This window comes from Anopheles gambiae, chromosome 2 (assembly GCF_943734735.2).
Source record: "Anopheles gambiae chromosome 2, idAnoGambNW_F1_1, whole genome shotgun sequence".
NCBI lineage: Eukaryota > Metazoa > Arthropoda > Insecta > Diptera > Culicidae > Anopheles > Anopheles gambiae.
In genome coordinates, this window is record NC_064601.1 from 9,038,442 (window position 1) to 9,054,499 (window position 16,058).

A 16,058-nucleotide genomic window follows, 5' to 3' on the forward strand; every position below is an offset into this window, starting at 1 on the left:
TGATGGTGTCGCTTGGAAGTCGCGATCGCATTCCTAGAGGGTTGATCTTAGCACATCTGACGTGTTCTTCCAATATTGACTACATATCGCCTATTCGGCTCGGAAGTTCTGTAGGGCCGTTAAACCTTAGACATTCTCGCCACCAAAGCAAATAACGTTGACGATGGAATCGAGATGAATACAACATAAAAAAAACACACACACAGAAAGCACCGTTTATCTTATCAGTTGATGCCGCCGCCGGTCTCAGGTACACTGAGGTCCGTTGTTTATTCAAGGTGCACCTCGTGGCAAACCACTGGCGAGGAGGATGGAGGTTGGAGGTAAGGGCAGGGCGGCCGGCTGTGCAATACTAGCGGACGGAGCTCGTACTGCAAGCATGTGGAGCATGTGTAACAGAACAAAAAAAAGTAAGATGGTAGCGTTGTGTATCAATCATTTTGGTTCGACGATAAAGAAATTCCTTTTTTCGCCTTTCGCCCCGTTGTTGTTGGGGGTACTTTTCGGTACAAAAATCGCCTGCTGCTGCAGTGAAGCGTGGTGGGCTCTCTGGATAAAGAGATTTATTGAGGATGATGTCATCAAATTTTTCATTTTTTCAATCAAGGTAATGGTTTCAGTTGTTGATCAGTTGTTCGTCAATGTCCTGGAACTCCTGAACAAACATACCCTCTTCACAAAAACGAAGGACGCGAATCCGTCCTATTTACTACTAATCTATAGGATTAGAGTACAAAGGCATTGAAATTTCGTTGGAAATTTCGAACCCTTCCGCGATGATGTGCCCAATGTTTCCGCGGAATATCCGCGTAGCAGTAATCGTTTCGCGATAAGCGCCTGGTCGCAAAATAAAGCCCCGAATTAATGCCTGCGTCTCGTAACTTGGGGACTTCTGGGAGCTCAGCGTTTGCACACCTGAGCCCACCCGAGAAGCCCGACCATTGCGATGAAGATTATATGGCATTTATGGACCGAGCTAGCTAGCCTCCAGGTTCGATTTATGATACCCCCGGCTCCGCAAGGTTGATCAACTTCGAAACGGCGTTATCTTCGGGGCTTTGTGTCTTGCGCTGCTTTACTTGCCTGTGTCTTGGCAGCGAATCGGCCGGGGAGGGTGCAAAGAGAAACCCCATTGCACAAGCATCCGGCTGGCATGTTTGGTGGTAGAACGCCGATAAGCTTCCCTCCCAAAAACTCCTCCCAAGCCAACATGTGCTTGCGGGTCGCATCAACCTGCTGCCGCCAACCCACCGGTGCACTGAGCGTGCGTTATGTTGTATTGCGCAATGTCTGATGAGTGTACCTGATGCTTTGGGATGTCTTCCTCTATATTACCGATCAAGCCAATCCCAGCCAGTGGCTCGGAAGGACCAGGAAATGCATTTGATTTCTGGAAGGATCACTGTGTCTGGAACACACAAACACGGAGACTTCTTCCACTAATCCTGTGGGTAGATCGTTTTGGGTTGGGGTTCTGTATCTCCTTGGGGAAGCGTGTACCGACCCTTCGTACCGTACCAGGGTTTGCAATTGTGTGCGTTGCGTGCGATTGGTAAAACCTGCAAACTCATGGCGCAACTTATGATCGAGTCCGCGGGCTCTTCATCGTACGATCGTATTGATAAAGCGTGTGCGTATGTGTGCCACGATGGTTGAATTTCGCAACAACACAAACAAGTCGACGTATTCCAATGTTCGAACGTCTTACGGAACTAGCAAAGTAATTTGAGAAATTTCGGAACCATTTTTCTTCAGTTTGTGTTGTACTGTCCTCAGCCATAAAATAGGCATGCCCGACTTTGCATCGAGAGCTTAACCGGGCGCGAAGCCGCTTATCGTTGATAGTTCTTTTTTTCGGAAACGAGACCGCATGTGTGCATAACCGTACACCCCATGCCCGGGCCCAGTTCCAGGGGCCCTGACACATACACAAAAGATCGAAAAATCCCATATCTTGTGCCCCACAGGTAAGTGTAGGTGATTCCGGTGCGGAGGGACAACTTACCGCGGCACAGAGGCCAGTTGTGAAGCGTTGCGTCCCGCGGATGAGAAGGTGACGTTGAGCGATTTTCCTTATCGGTGATTTCACACCGTCGCAGGAAGGGACCGGGGGCCGCGGGTGCCGCGGGCGTGTGTGACCAGCGCCGTGTGTGTATAAATATCGATGGCACGTTCACATCGACACTGAGTCACATTTATCTTGCGGATCCGCGGTCTTGTCCGTGCCACGGTGGTGTGCGTTACCTATTTGATATGGCCCCAGGCTTCGAACGCGATTGATAACGGATCGGTACGGTTTGTTTTTTCGTACACACGGACACACACACACACTCATTGGTAGTTGTGACCGAGGGCGGCCATTTCGGTATCGATCGGAAGGGGTTGATTTTGCCCTCCCCGTCCCGGCCCAACACGGGCCGGTGATCCTGGAGCATGCGGTGCGGCTGATAACGGTTGCGTTCTGTCTCTCTTTCTATCGTCCGCAGTGCGCCACATCGGTGAGGGCCCGGCTAGCTAGTCTGCCTCGCTTGTTGCACACTGAAGGTGACAAGAAAAAACGGCCATCCGTTTATCGGTTATAAAAGCTGTGTACACTTTAAACTGCTCCTATTACGGTGGATCGCTTGGTGTGGAAAGGACCGGCGGTTCGGTTCCGGTGTGACACGATAGGAGAGTTTGTCGATGTGGCATCGATGCTCCCACACAAGAAGGGGCAGTGTGAAGTGAGTGCTTGAAGTGCTTGAACGAACGCTTGTTACAGTTGCAGTGAATGCGATAGGAAGTTAATAGTGAAGTGTGGCCAAATTGTGTGCGAAAAAACGATTGCGACGAAAACTCCTCTGCTGCTGCTCCGGCTCCTCACACGTTCACGCTACGATCGTGGGTATTTTAGATCATCGACAGACCACGGCACTTTCGTCACTGGCACTGTAAGGCCGAGCAGATGCGGCCTCAACCCAAACCCTCACCCGTGGTTCGCATCTGCTCCCGTCCAGTGCCCTGTCCAACCATACTGTCAGATCTACTTCATACCCATGAATGGTGGCGTGAAAGCGACGTGACTCATGCGATTTGTGCAAAAAGAAGAAGAAGAAAACGGTGGCGTGAAAAGGTGTGCGGTGGCGTCATCCAATGTATATGTATATCACGATATGGAATAAGTGGAGTAGTGGTCTCATCGCTTAGCTTCAGAAAAGTGAGATTCTACTTCTCCGACTTAATTCATATCTAGTTGAATCAACAGTACCGTACGCCACCCTCTCAGAAGGCAGTTCGTACCGATTACAGCCAGCGTGCTTCCGGTTTCCGCAGTAGGAGCAGGCAACGCCCAGAAAAATCGACATACAACGTCCTACATGTCGACGAGCGTGCGGCGAAGCAAAGCGCCAGAATGTATGCAATACACACAACACAATTCAACACGGTTATTCGATCGTGGTCGTTTGCGTTTCGTTTTTTTCCCCTGTAGCCTTCACGCTGCTACAAACTAACACAAATTGTGAGACTTTCTTTCGCAGTGACGCAAATTAAAAGGACATGGATTTTGGAATGTTTAAATCCATGTGGTAAGGCTCTCGAACTCCATTCGCACTCATCTCAATTGGTTTTGATTGTAGGGTTGCACTGCATGCCCAACAGGCGATAAGGAATGGAAGCTCAACTCAACGTTGTCCCGATTTGCGTGTCAAACTAACACCTCGTTACAAATACACAAATACACGTGAAAGGAGACATAATTGAGCGCATTTCGCGAACGTGCTAAGCGTTTTAACGAGCTGCTGGCGCAAAACCTTACCACAGGATTAGCGAAACTTCAACCACCCCCTGAGGGGAAAGTAGTACGGATTAGAACTGTTTGTTTTGCAGCTTATCATTGCACCGTTGGAAAGAGCATGTACAGCTTGCGGTGATATAATAATGATCGGCAAACAGTGCGCGTATCGGCCCCGGCGCGGAATCCTGATTAGTAGCGTACCATGGCCATACCATGCCCAAGGATAGCAGGTAAAGCAAACAGGCAGACCGATAATTACAGGGGCTCGCAGCCCGCAACGCTTCGTAGAGTGCGATAAAACGCTAGTACGATCGGCGGCGGGTTGTAATCGTTTCGGGGCTCCAGGTTTTGTTAATATTTCTTTTTTGGAAAATAAAAATAAACATTCCAGCCACTCGTTCCAGCCCTTCCCTTCCCGTTTTTACCTGTTTGCTTCGTGTAGGATTTGTTGGAAAGGGAGTGTCTTCTAACCTTCCAAAGATTAATAACTCTGTTTTTACGATCGCCGCGCAAGGATCACCACCGCCAACGGGGGAAAGTCGATCAAAAAGGGTTCAGTGCCGAGTGGAAAAAGGACCTCCTCAGCATCCTTCGGCGCCCCGAAAAAAGGATACGCTCAGCCGAGCGCTTTCCAATCGATCGATTCGGTGGGTGTGTTTCGACAAATTAGAGAAACTGACGATAGAAATAAAATTTTAATGCCATCCTTGATCGTTGCGGGCCCGCAAACGGAGCAGCGGTGTTGTTTTTTTGGGATGCGTGCTAAGGGATTATTGTTTTTGTTTAGCGTTATTTACATGCCAAGCCGCCAAAGGGGGAAAGTGGTCTTAATAGTCGTGACAAGGTATTCGTGGCACCAGGAATCAAAGGAACCGGGTGGTCCCCTCGAAAGGTCGTACGATGGCGTTGCGGGCGCCGTTTAAATTACAAGGAACCCGGTGCCCGGTAATGGTTGTGTGAAATTGTTAATGGTCGTCGGTGGTCGGGCGATTGAAGCCATGCTATGATTAGGATAGCGCCATTGATCCTTTGGCTGGTTGCGCAGTAGGCCCGGGGCTAGATTGACTTGTAAAACAATTCTTGTCCTTAGGATAGGATGATCATTCAGCGATCGAATAAAAGTTATGTTTATTTTTATGATTCATATATTAGAACTCAGTTGGAAAAGGGCAACGAGTGAGTGTATAATACAGCGAGAACTAAAAATAGGTTGGATATGTTTTAATAAACTGCAACTGAGAACATCTTAATCTTCCGCATGAAAGACTTTTGTGCGACATTCTAATAACATGACCTTAATAGTACTGCTTCTCAACACAGCATCTCTTTAGACACCGTTATGCACATTATCACATGTCCTATTTGTCATCCCAGTCGCCCACTGAGCCCCCAAAACTACTGCACAAACCCCTGTAGCCTGTCTGCAGATCATCGCCAAACAAGGGCTGGGGGCCGACGAATTGCAGCAGCAAAGACAACAACGACCGAGCGAATCGGCTCGGGTGTGTCATGTTTCAGATAAACTGTGTGTGGTTTAGAACGTTAAGCTGCCAAACGAGACGTCACTAATTCAGCGATCAAAAACGGTGGCCCCAGCGGTGGCCAAACATCACCGTGCAACGGGTATTTTCTTCTTCCCCCGGGGGGCGTATTTGTTGCCTCCTTTTTTACTGCTTGTGTCCCATTTACACCCTTTCGGTGCAATAGAAGCATTTGCATTATCTCACTGTCATCAATCATTGGGGAGGAATCGCAGTGGCCCACGCACCGTGTAATGAAGGTGAGTAGCTTTTAATCACACAGTTAAAATGGTGCCTTTTGGGGGTATCGTATGAGGTCGCTTAGAAGCAGCTACAATGTAGTGCACGGTGTTTATTGGCACGCCAGGCAACTCACCCATAATGAATGTGTTTGCCCACCAGCGACACTAATCACGCCCGAAATCGCACGTGCTTTGATGCGTCGGGAGCGTCGAGGCTGCAATCAAAACCGAGCAGCAAACGGACTGTCGTCCCATGCACCACAGGTGGTTTTGTTAGAAAAGGCTGGTAATTGGAGTTTAATGTTTGACATCGCGCTAGGGAAGGTGCATATTCCCTGCGGAATCAAGCGGGATGAGCAAAGTGCGCATGCATGCTTTTTTGATGCTGGAGAAATAAATCGAGAGATGGAGAAAGGGAGAGAGCAAGAAAGAAAGAGGGAGAGAGAGAGCATAGAATAAAAAACAGAAACATCAACGTTTTATGCTGTACAGAGACATCTTCAAGCTTTTACCGAACCAATCTCCGAACCAAGAGGGACACAAAAACTCTCCCAGGCGCCCGTATTCCCCCGGTTGGCACATTCACCCTCAGGGTGAGGTTACGAAAAATGTGATCAAATTACAGCTACTCCCAGTACGCCACCGAGAGTACGGTTTGGCTGTGCAAGGAAAGCACCGAGGAAGACGATGGTGACGATGGGCAAAAAAAAGAAGTCTTTTCCGCTTGAGTAGCGCCAGAACATAACAGAAAAAAGTAAGACGCACCTTTTGCACCACTGCTCTTAAGCTCTGGTCGGTTCTGCTGGATGGCTGGCTCTTAGGTCACCGTGGTAATGTCTTCGTCAGCGAAGATGACTTTTGCCTTGAGGTGATAGGTTTGGTTCCTGCTGGAAAAAGGTGCATTTCCAGGAACGTCCACACGCTAGATATCTTCCCTTTTCTCCTATTTCCTGCTTTCGTTAATCAGATCTTGCACTGGAAAGGGTGAGATGCAAAAAAACAAACACTGAACTATCACCAGCAGCACGCTCTACCTCTACTGCAGAGTGTTGCGTTGCTAGGTTGCGCTAGAAATAGAAGCAGACAAAGTGTAGCATTTCGCAGCATGCTCTGCCACGTTAGAGTTAATTTTGACAGCTCTAGCTTGCTCCTTTTCCCCTTGGGCTGTGTGTGTGTGTGTGAGTGTGTACAAGCATCGAAAAAGCAGCATGTCGGAACAGAAGCTTAAAACCGATAAGGATGGGATCCCGATCGACGATCCGTCCATTCGCGGGTGGTCCCGATACTTCAACAACCGCACAATTCGAGGCCGAGCGAATGTAAGTATATCCGGCACGCCTGCAGCTAACCAACCTTCTCTTCCCCTACTGCCTCCCTGCCCGGTGGTAATGTGGCCTTTCAAAAAGTTCGTCATCACGACGGTTCTGCTCGGTCTTCCCACGTTACAGGTGGCGAAGACGACACTGACACTGATGCTGATCGGTACGATGTACTACCGGTTCGTCCAACCGAAGGCACCCGAACCGAAGGCGTGAAACCAAGGTGGCGAGTGTGGGGCGGCAAGACTGAAACGCCAACGGGCTCTCCGACAGTTGCACCAGTAGCCATCTGCCGTCGCGTGAATGTGCATGATTTGATTTCGATTTCGATGCCCCAAAAACGAGATCTAATAAACGTTTGAAATTTCCAAAGTGCGCACGTCCCAACCTGGTAAGGGCATTCTAGCGCGCAAGACGATGGTTCTGGAATCGACACGGCACACACAGAGGCAAGAGTGCTCTAAGGTTAATCTTAAATGATGATGGGGAAAAAAACCAAAGCAAGTCTGAAGGATTTTCGTGTTTAGACACACTTTTTTCCGTGGCCCAGAGAGGCCTGCCCGCTCGGGGTAACGGGGTAGAGACGGTCCTTCTTTTGAATTCTTGAGCTCCACGGGTACGAGTGCACTTCAATGCCCTCCTTCCCTAGCTTCTTGCAGCCTGTGGGTATTTTTCGGGGCTGCACACTTGATCGTTCGAAATGCTCCTTACGGTGCGTTGTCGGTCCGCTTTTAATACTGACCGGTATCGCTCGAATCGGATCCCTAGTTTTTCCCTTGATTCACTTTCATTACGTATGCAAATCATCCAAATCCATGGGAATTGCGTGTGAAACCCGGCCCTCGTGTCTGCACACCACAGGGGGGTAAAGGTAATTTGGCTGCAGAGAAGTAAACAAAAGCTGCTACTCTCGAGCTGTGCAACGTGCAGGAGCTAAGCAAACAGCCTCAGGATATACACAATCTGGCCAGGAACGGAAGAAGCGCTTGATGTCGTGCTGTGTGTGTGTGCACGCGCGCAATACCTCATCGTGTGTAGCATGCCGGCAATAGAGCTCGCAAAATTAGAATCAATTTATTTCATTTCACGTCATCGAGCTCATGCTCTGGTCAGTGTGCCAACATTGTTGGATGGGGTTGGCAACTTGGATGACGTGCTTCCCCCATGAAGTCGGCCGAAGCCGTTTGCCGATGGTCCTTTTATTTTCGGACAATTTTCAGCGAGTGCTCCCAGACCGAGCGATGCGAGGCTTGAGATCCGGTCCGGCATCTCAAGTGCGATTGAGACTGATACGAAGAATCAAAGAATGTGGACGCCCGAGTGAGGTCCCGGAGACCGATGCGCCGTCTCTGGAAGTGACTGGAATCGAACGGAGCAGCCCGCCAGTCCGGGACGGGGGAGATTCCATAGAGTTCAAGTAGTGTGGATCGACGGCTGAGCGAATGAACGGAGCCTAAAGAGCACTGCGCGAGCACAGCGTAAGTATGTAAACGAGCACCCACTAGAGCAGGATTTTGTTTTTGATTTCAAGCTCCACCGTACCGTACCGTACTGGTTCCCCGTATGTCCAGGGCTGTGTCCAGAAGAAGAAACTGTCCAGAAGTGGATCGAAGAAGGAAGATTGTTGGTGCGATTGTCCGATGAGGCTTCGAAATTCTTAGTTTTGTTAGAATAACAATAAAAATAATCATAACAAAACGTCCGGGGTGATGAGTGCGCGGCGAGCGAGCGCTCGTAGCCCCGTGGATGTGGAGAGGGCGGGGCGACTCTGTGGATGGTTTGATGGCGCGTGATGGACGCTTTCTTTCGGACGCGACGCGCACGGCGGGAAAGCGATTAATCATCCTGATCATCATCAGCGTTCGTTCTCATCACGCGTTCTCATCAAGCGCGGGTCCCTCTCGATTGGACGCCCTCGATCGCGGCTTCGGAACCATTCAGAATATGTAAATTCATGCCACTGGCCGAGTCCGGTGTGTTTGGATAACACTTTTTCGGTAGTTCCCGTTTATTTTGTGTGTGTGTGTGTGGTGGCTCTTTTGGATTCTCCTTTTTTGTGGAGCCCACCGTGACGAGGCGTCGTGAACAATGGAAACGCACCGTATCTCAAATGCTAACCAACCTTCGCTTCGGATGGGATTACGGGGTTTGCTTTCGGAAGCTGAGCACATGTCAGCCTGAACAGCTCGTAATTGCTCCAATAAACTGATCCCTTTTGTGGGGCGTGATAATTGAATTGAGAGCAAGAGGGCGAGTTATTATCATGCTGCCACTCGGGTGGGCAGCCACTGGAGTGCACGGCAATGGATTAACGCGATCGGCCGCGGGTCGAGGGCACTTGAGCGCGTGCTCTACATTTCTACTTATGCAGATGTGAGTTGCTACTGGGTCCTGTATTGGGTTGTGCTGGCGCCGAACCAAAAGGAGGTACGAATCGATACGCAAAGGACGATGAAGAGGAACTCATTTCTTTCAGCACTTTCTCTTGGCAGGGACCTACTTCTTTTTTAACGTATTCGATCGAGTCCCTTATCTGCTACACGATTTGTTCTATCATCGATGCTTCCGGGAAGGTTGATCACGGACACTTGATCATTTTCAACGGTCGATCGACCGATCGTTACCAGGTGATAGTGTCATCTCGGAGCCCCTGGGGTCCTTAAAAAGGTTGACGCTAGGTTGGTGGCAGAACAAATGAGCTACCATTTGTCACGCTGATCGTTTTTTAATGCACACAATTCACAATTCGGGATACTGCTGTAGCCGGTATGACTGGAGGAACCCGGTCATGTCGGGCGACCAAAAAACATACCACACGCTCATGTAAGGGTGTCAAAGAAGAAGGGGTTTTAAAGAAAGTGCATTTTTTGTCTGTTGGGTTCTGTTTTTGTGCTCCGCTCCGGGAAGGATGTTCTTCCGATGGGTTAGAATTATGTCCTCACTTTCACCCGGTGACAGGTCGCCCCTGGTGGTGTTTTGTTTTCGGACCACTTTGGCACTCGTGCTTGACAAATATTGCGCACAGATGAGTGAGAAGGAGAGTGTGAGAAAAGAGCTCATCTTCTTGTCACAGGGCAACGGACACGGTAAAGTCGGTAAGCCTTACAACAGGTAGAAGCCCTGATGGGTAGGTTTGGAAGTCCGTGGAAAGACAGTGTATCCGCTTCTTCTCGAACGAAGTGTTTACATTTTTTTAACACACACACACACCAACACACGAGATGCCAGTAGCGACAGAAGCAGTACCGGATATGAAGCCTCGAGAAAGATGAGTTGCAACCCGAAAAAAAACTTTACACAGTCTTACCTAAAAACGGAATACAGACACGGCCGAACAACAGGATGGTGATTAATTAGTGGAAAATTTGATTTCCGCTGTTGTTTGGCCTTATTGAACGGAAGGCTTGCTTGCTGGATCGACGAAGGACTTGGATCGGATTAATTATTCTTAGTCAACGTTCATAACGTTCATAACGCTTGTTTTGTAAACAAATCCAACCCGAAGGAAGCCCTCCAAAACGGATGCTCCCATTTGTTAATAAACAAAATCAAGGGTCTAGTCTAGCGGCAAGGTTAAAACGACCGACCATACAAAAAGACTCAGATCTCTGTAAACGGAAGCATCAATTTGTGTGTAATACCGTTAGAAAAGTGGCAGCAAAGCCGGCATACCGTGAAATCAATTGGCAACATACAGATCGTACTCGATCTTATTCATTCTGTTGCAACGGTGGCTTATGCGGGCTTATTAGGACGTCGGTATGGTACCGAACAGCACCGGAAGTTTACCGGTTATATTCAAAAAGGCACACTAGAAAGCGGAAAGGAAGCTAAAGGTCGATACAGTTAATCATAAGTGGAACTCCCTAGGATCTAGGGAGTCATCATTACACCATTAGTCATGAGCTGGTTCCGTTGGATTGTGGCCATGTTGGAAAGGATCGTCATTACTCATCTCTGAGCACATCAAAGATCAGTTTATCAGTATTGTTCTAGAGGATAACTTAGCGTAAACCACTATCGTTAAAATATTATAAAAAGCTTGCAGATAAACTCTTTTTGCTCCCTGCAAGTGTAGCCGTCTCGAAAGCATTTGGGTTTTTTGTTCCAGATTCTTGTTCTATCTCCTGCTCAACATGCAAGCACGAGGCACACGCGTTCGATGCTCGACAGATGTTTCGATTTGCATGCTGAACGGTGCAGCTCGCGCGTTGTTGCGGTTTTGCGCCCTCCAAAACCACAACGTAAGCTTCAGTTTTAATTAAGCAATCAACAACAAAAAAACGGCCCTATTCACCATCAAATCATAAACTTTCAGACGATCACAGAAAAAACGATCTTCTGCTGATCAAATTCAAGCAAAAAACGACGGCCCAAAAAGTCCTTGTCGCGAAGCCCTTCAAGGGTAACATGCTTCTTGTGTTCTGAAATTTCCCAGAACGCTTCGTGAGGGTTTGCCAGGGCAAGGAGTGAGATTTTTTGCCGTTGTGTAATATGAAAGCAAAAACCTGAAAACTAATAAACGGGAAAATCTAACTCATCAAAGTAAAACTGCATCGTAAAACGCGAACACGTTTGCTGGGAGTTGCCTTCAGGGAAGCGAAACGCGTTCCCTCACCATCCTTGGGAGCTCAAATTAGAAGGCGTTAAACAAACAACTCCACTCCAGCCTGGTTGTGGAAGCGTCGAAGCGGCTGTAAGGGTTGAGTGGCCGGACCAACACCATTGACGTGCTAATTAATGGGCACGCAGCGCCGCGTGAGTTATGAGTGAGTTGAGGTTTCACGCCGTGCCGTACGGCTCGCGGTTCGCGGATTTGGCTGTCCTATTAGTGATCGTTGATGTCTTCATTATTTGGTTCGCACAGGTCGGTGGTGCCGGCGTGCCGAACAAACGAGAGAGAGAAATTAAACCATAAGTTGATTGACCCTCTTTTTCCAGCATTGGATTCAGCGAGAACTTTTTAAAAATGAAAGTTTGTATATCCAGCCCCTGATGGGTGTGTGTGCAAGACTTTTGGAAAGAGATGAGATTATGTTTTTTTGCATAAAATAGTAACGATGCATCAGTTTTGCAACAATAGTGCCTCAAATGACGATCCTCTCTGCGTTTGGGTGTGCTCGTTTCACAGGAAGAGTCCGAGTTTGAAGCGTGGGCAATGAAAAATCGTCCGATGATGAGGGCATTATAACGCAGGCTCCAAAGCAGGTGAAATACCTCCAATGTCTAAGGATTACTTTAAGAAAAAAGTGCCCTTTTCAATGGCGAATCTGCAAATTTGTCTTTATCGTTAGATGACACCCGTTTTTAAGTGTTCTTTTGCCAAAAAAACTGCTTTTTTCTTGTTCCGAATAATCTTTTGTGATCGTTTGACAAATGAGAACGTAGTTTCGGCAAGATTTATAACCCTTCGCACGTTGCTTCTGCTAAAAAAGCGCATCCCAAACACGCTTTTGCGAACCTTTTGCCTAAAACGGTTCTGCAAACGGTCGATTCGCGGCGAAGACACAGTTCAGGTGACTAACCGACTAACCTCCCCCTGTCGGTTATCGAATTAATCAAACTATAACCGATCTGTTTGATCTTCTGCCCGGTTTGCGGAGGGCAAGCAGAGCTTTTGAGGCTCTTCTGAGAATCTCATTCAGCTCGAGTTCTCACACGCTTAGGCTGCACCGCACGAATCGAACGAATCCGGCGCCGAAACGTAACCAACCCCAAACAAAGAAGCCACCGATCGAAACCGATCGCTTCGGCAAAAACGGAAGTTGCACAGGAACAGGGCGGCCCCCGGGGTTCGAAAATCATGAATGAAATCGAAATTTGAATGAAGCAGAAGCAGACCCACTCCAATCGGTGGGTTTGTTTGAATGGTTTCGAAATGAAACCCTGTGGCTGTGGTTTGGTTGTAAAAGTAAAAGTTAACGGTCAATAAATTTACACTTTTATTGCGCTGTTAAACCACTTTAGCCGTCTGCTCGATGTTTACCGTGAGAAGGACACTGGTTTTGTCACTTGTTTGGCCGGTTAAAGGATAAGATTAGCGCCGTTTCCTCACAGACGCCTCACGCCTACAAATTGGATGACGGTTTGGTTCGTCCGAAAGGGATCTTGAGACGTTCCAAAAATGCTTCCCATGCATCGATAAGATCGACCGGCACCTGACAGGCCTAAAGGTCTCTGGGAAAGGGGTTGTCCCACAGCCCTCATCCTGATCGTGCCGAGATCATCATGGTATATCCTTTTGTTATCCTTTCGCTACCTGTTACAATTTCTCAAGAGCAGCGCTTCGGAGCGGCACAGGTTCGTCGCTTGCGGCATCGTACCAGTCTTCCAGTGCGTTCTGTCCATCAAAACGCTCAATGAATGTCGCTGCTGCTGTGGGATGGTTGTTTGGCGCGTACACGCCTTCGTGCAGCACTTCTAAAGGTACCGAACCGCCGCACAAACCGCAACTTTTAAACGCGCTGCCTTGCGCAGGGTGGATTGCGCTTTAGCAAACAGTGGTTTTGTTTTGTGCCCTATCCGCCGCAATTGTTGCAGCACCGAGCCGAGCGTGTTGGCTTGTTGTGGGAAATAAAATCTCTATCAACGGGCAGGATCCGCAATTTGCTCCGAACCATTCGAACGGTAGATCAAGGGGAAACCGATGGAGAGGGGGTGGGAAATAGAAATAATATTTGTACCTTACACCGCTCGCTTGGGTTCCTTTTTTTCCCATTGAATTTGGAGGTCGAAAGTTATATCACCCCGGGGTTTGCACCGCGGGGTTGGGATTTTTCATTTGAAGTTGTACCGAATTGACACAACGGCTCGAATGCGCGAGGAGCGCGAAGGGAGGGAGGGGAAAATAGAACAAAAATACAAATTAAAACTCAGGCAGAGAGCAAAACAAAAAAACCGATCGATGGTCCTAACCTAAGGGATGGTCTTCTCTCTCCCCTTAAGAGAATACCTTTTGCCACCGAATGCTGACAAGTGTTGGGAAGGTTGATTTTTTCTCTCTCTCTCTTTTTGATGTTTTGGCTTGTTTGGTGTATAAGAGAAGTGCTAGAAACCGTATCCTAGCAGCGAACAGGTAGACGAACCTGAAGTGGCATCGCCGAGCTCTCGACGTCTTCGGAGAAGAAATACACCTAACCGTACCAAGGGAGATGCTTGGATGGCCCCGAATCCGCACACACCGACCAGACCCAAAGCATTTATATTTGAAAATAATAATTGTTTCACCCATTGTACTGCTCCAAAAAGGATCACGGACAGTGCGTGATTATAGCCGCCAGACTCTTCAATGGAAACGCGCTGGTGTGTGTGAAAATTATTGCGGAGCGGAAGAAAACGAGAGCACTTGAGCACTGTGTGCAGGAAGTGGAAGATTTGGTGTGGCTGTGTGGCTCTGATAAAAGGGCCAAAACTTTCGAACAAAATCACATACACCAAAAAAAAAAAAAACTTCCAATTCACCCAGAATCCCGGAAGAGAGCGCTCGAGTGGCGCATTTGAAGGACGAGCAGAAATTGATTTATAATTATAGTTTTCGATCGTGTCGTCCGGAAACACCCACACACACGAGTCACAGTAAACTGTCTCAGTGCACTTTGATATGATTTTTCAGAACCATAATTGGCGCTATTGTTTCGTCTAATCATAGTTTTTGCTTGCAGCATGCCATGCCTTCCAAACCACCCGGAAACGAATGTCAAACGGCAACGGGAAAACTGGAGTGGAAAATTGGAGTACTTCTTATTTGCCACGGCCATTGTTTGGCGAGCAGTGCCCACGCCACTCGATGCTGGTGCGTATGCTACCGTATGCTTTTGCTATAAAGTGTCTACCGAAAGCAAGATGTTCAGGTGCAGAGGGCAGACCAACAACAACAACAAAAAAGGCACCCATTTTGGGACGATAGGAAATTGATAACAAAAAAATAAGCAAATTTGATGCGTTTGATGCATGCACTTTTCGTGTTTGCAGCGCTAAGAACACACAAAAAAAACACACACACACACGCTGTTCACGCTTGATTATTGCGCAGAAGAGTGCAGGTGGAGAGAAAAAAATCTCTCCCAGAGCAGCAAAAAAACCCACACGGTCGTTTGAACATTATTTAATTATGACCATAAATGTTAAAACCATAAAACCGCATGCACGTTCTCTCACCTGTGTGTGGTTTGACGGTTTTTGTGGGGAGCGTTTTTTTCTTCTTCTTCTGTTGTATCAACTAGCCTTTAAAGTCGTTTGTTCAAGCCGCACACGTTTTCAGTAGTGCGGAAAATGTCTCAAAACCACATGTAAGCTTACGGTCCGATCCAGGTACACACGACGTTTTGTGTGTGAGGTCTTAGAAAAGACAAGATGCACAGTGATGTCAAAGAATAAAACACGCACACACACACACACACACAAACGTCCCATACAGCTGAAACATGAGCCCATATTGGACCGGGGGCAATTTTTGGATGATCCGAATGCACCTTTTACACCCGTCCCAGGAGGGGAGAGAGAGAGTTTAAGCAACAGGGGAGCATAAGGAGCAAAAAGGGTATTGCACGAAAAAGGGAGCTTCAAGCGTTGAAAGAAGATACAAAAACGGACAGTGAAAAGGACAAGTAGGAAAGTGACCAAAACGTTTCGGACAGAACGAGTAGCCAGGACAGGAGCGAATTGCGAGACCTCCCCAACAACGGAAGATGTGATTTTAATTTCCTGCGTTGTTTTTTTTTACTACTAGAAGCAAGCGCACTTCCTGCAGCTCTTTTTTCCCCCCATCTTCAGAACGGAAGCTTCAATAGAGCGTAATTCCCTCCGGTAGACAGGGTGGCCGGTTGGGTACAGCAAAGCGAAGGCTTAAAAAGTCACATAAGCTTGCAGACTTGCGGGGTTGCAAAGCTTTACTTCTCCGTCCGAAAGACGCCGTGTAGAGCAGGCGAGTGCGCAAACGAAAACGCAAACGCCGGCCGAAGGTCACTTTCCAAGAAGGTAGAAGTAGTTCTCCCGGGTGATCCAAGTTAGAACCGTTAACGGTCGAAGCGATTCGATTACCATGCGTCGGCGCTAGAAGTCAGCCCATACACAAAACGATCAGAACAAATATGATTACAAAAAAAAAGCGCTTTGCGTTAGAACACGCACGCACCATACGCAAAACGCGTTGCTAGGAAGGTTGCGTATGGGTGCGTACGGGTGCACACGACAAGGATAGGGA

The 16,058-nt window shown here is 48.0% G+C and overlaps 1 long non-coding RNA gene across 1 annotated transcript; it reads left to right on the forward strand.

The window, feature by feature from the left end:
• The first annotated feature begins 1,534 nt into the window (after positions 1-1,534).
• On the forward strand, positions 1,535-4,919 carry LOC133391699 (uncharacterized). Its single transcript, XR_009765163.1, has 2 exons — positions 1,535-4,005; positions 4,167-4,919. It is a non-coding gene; the product is annotated as an uncharacterized LOC133391699 (long non-coding RNA).
• Positions 4,920-16,058: the final 11,139 nt, after the last annotated feature.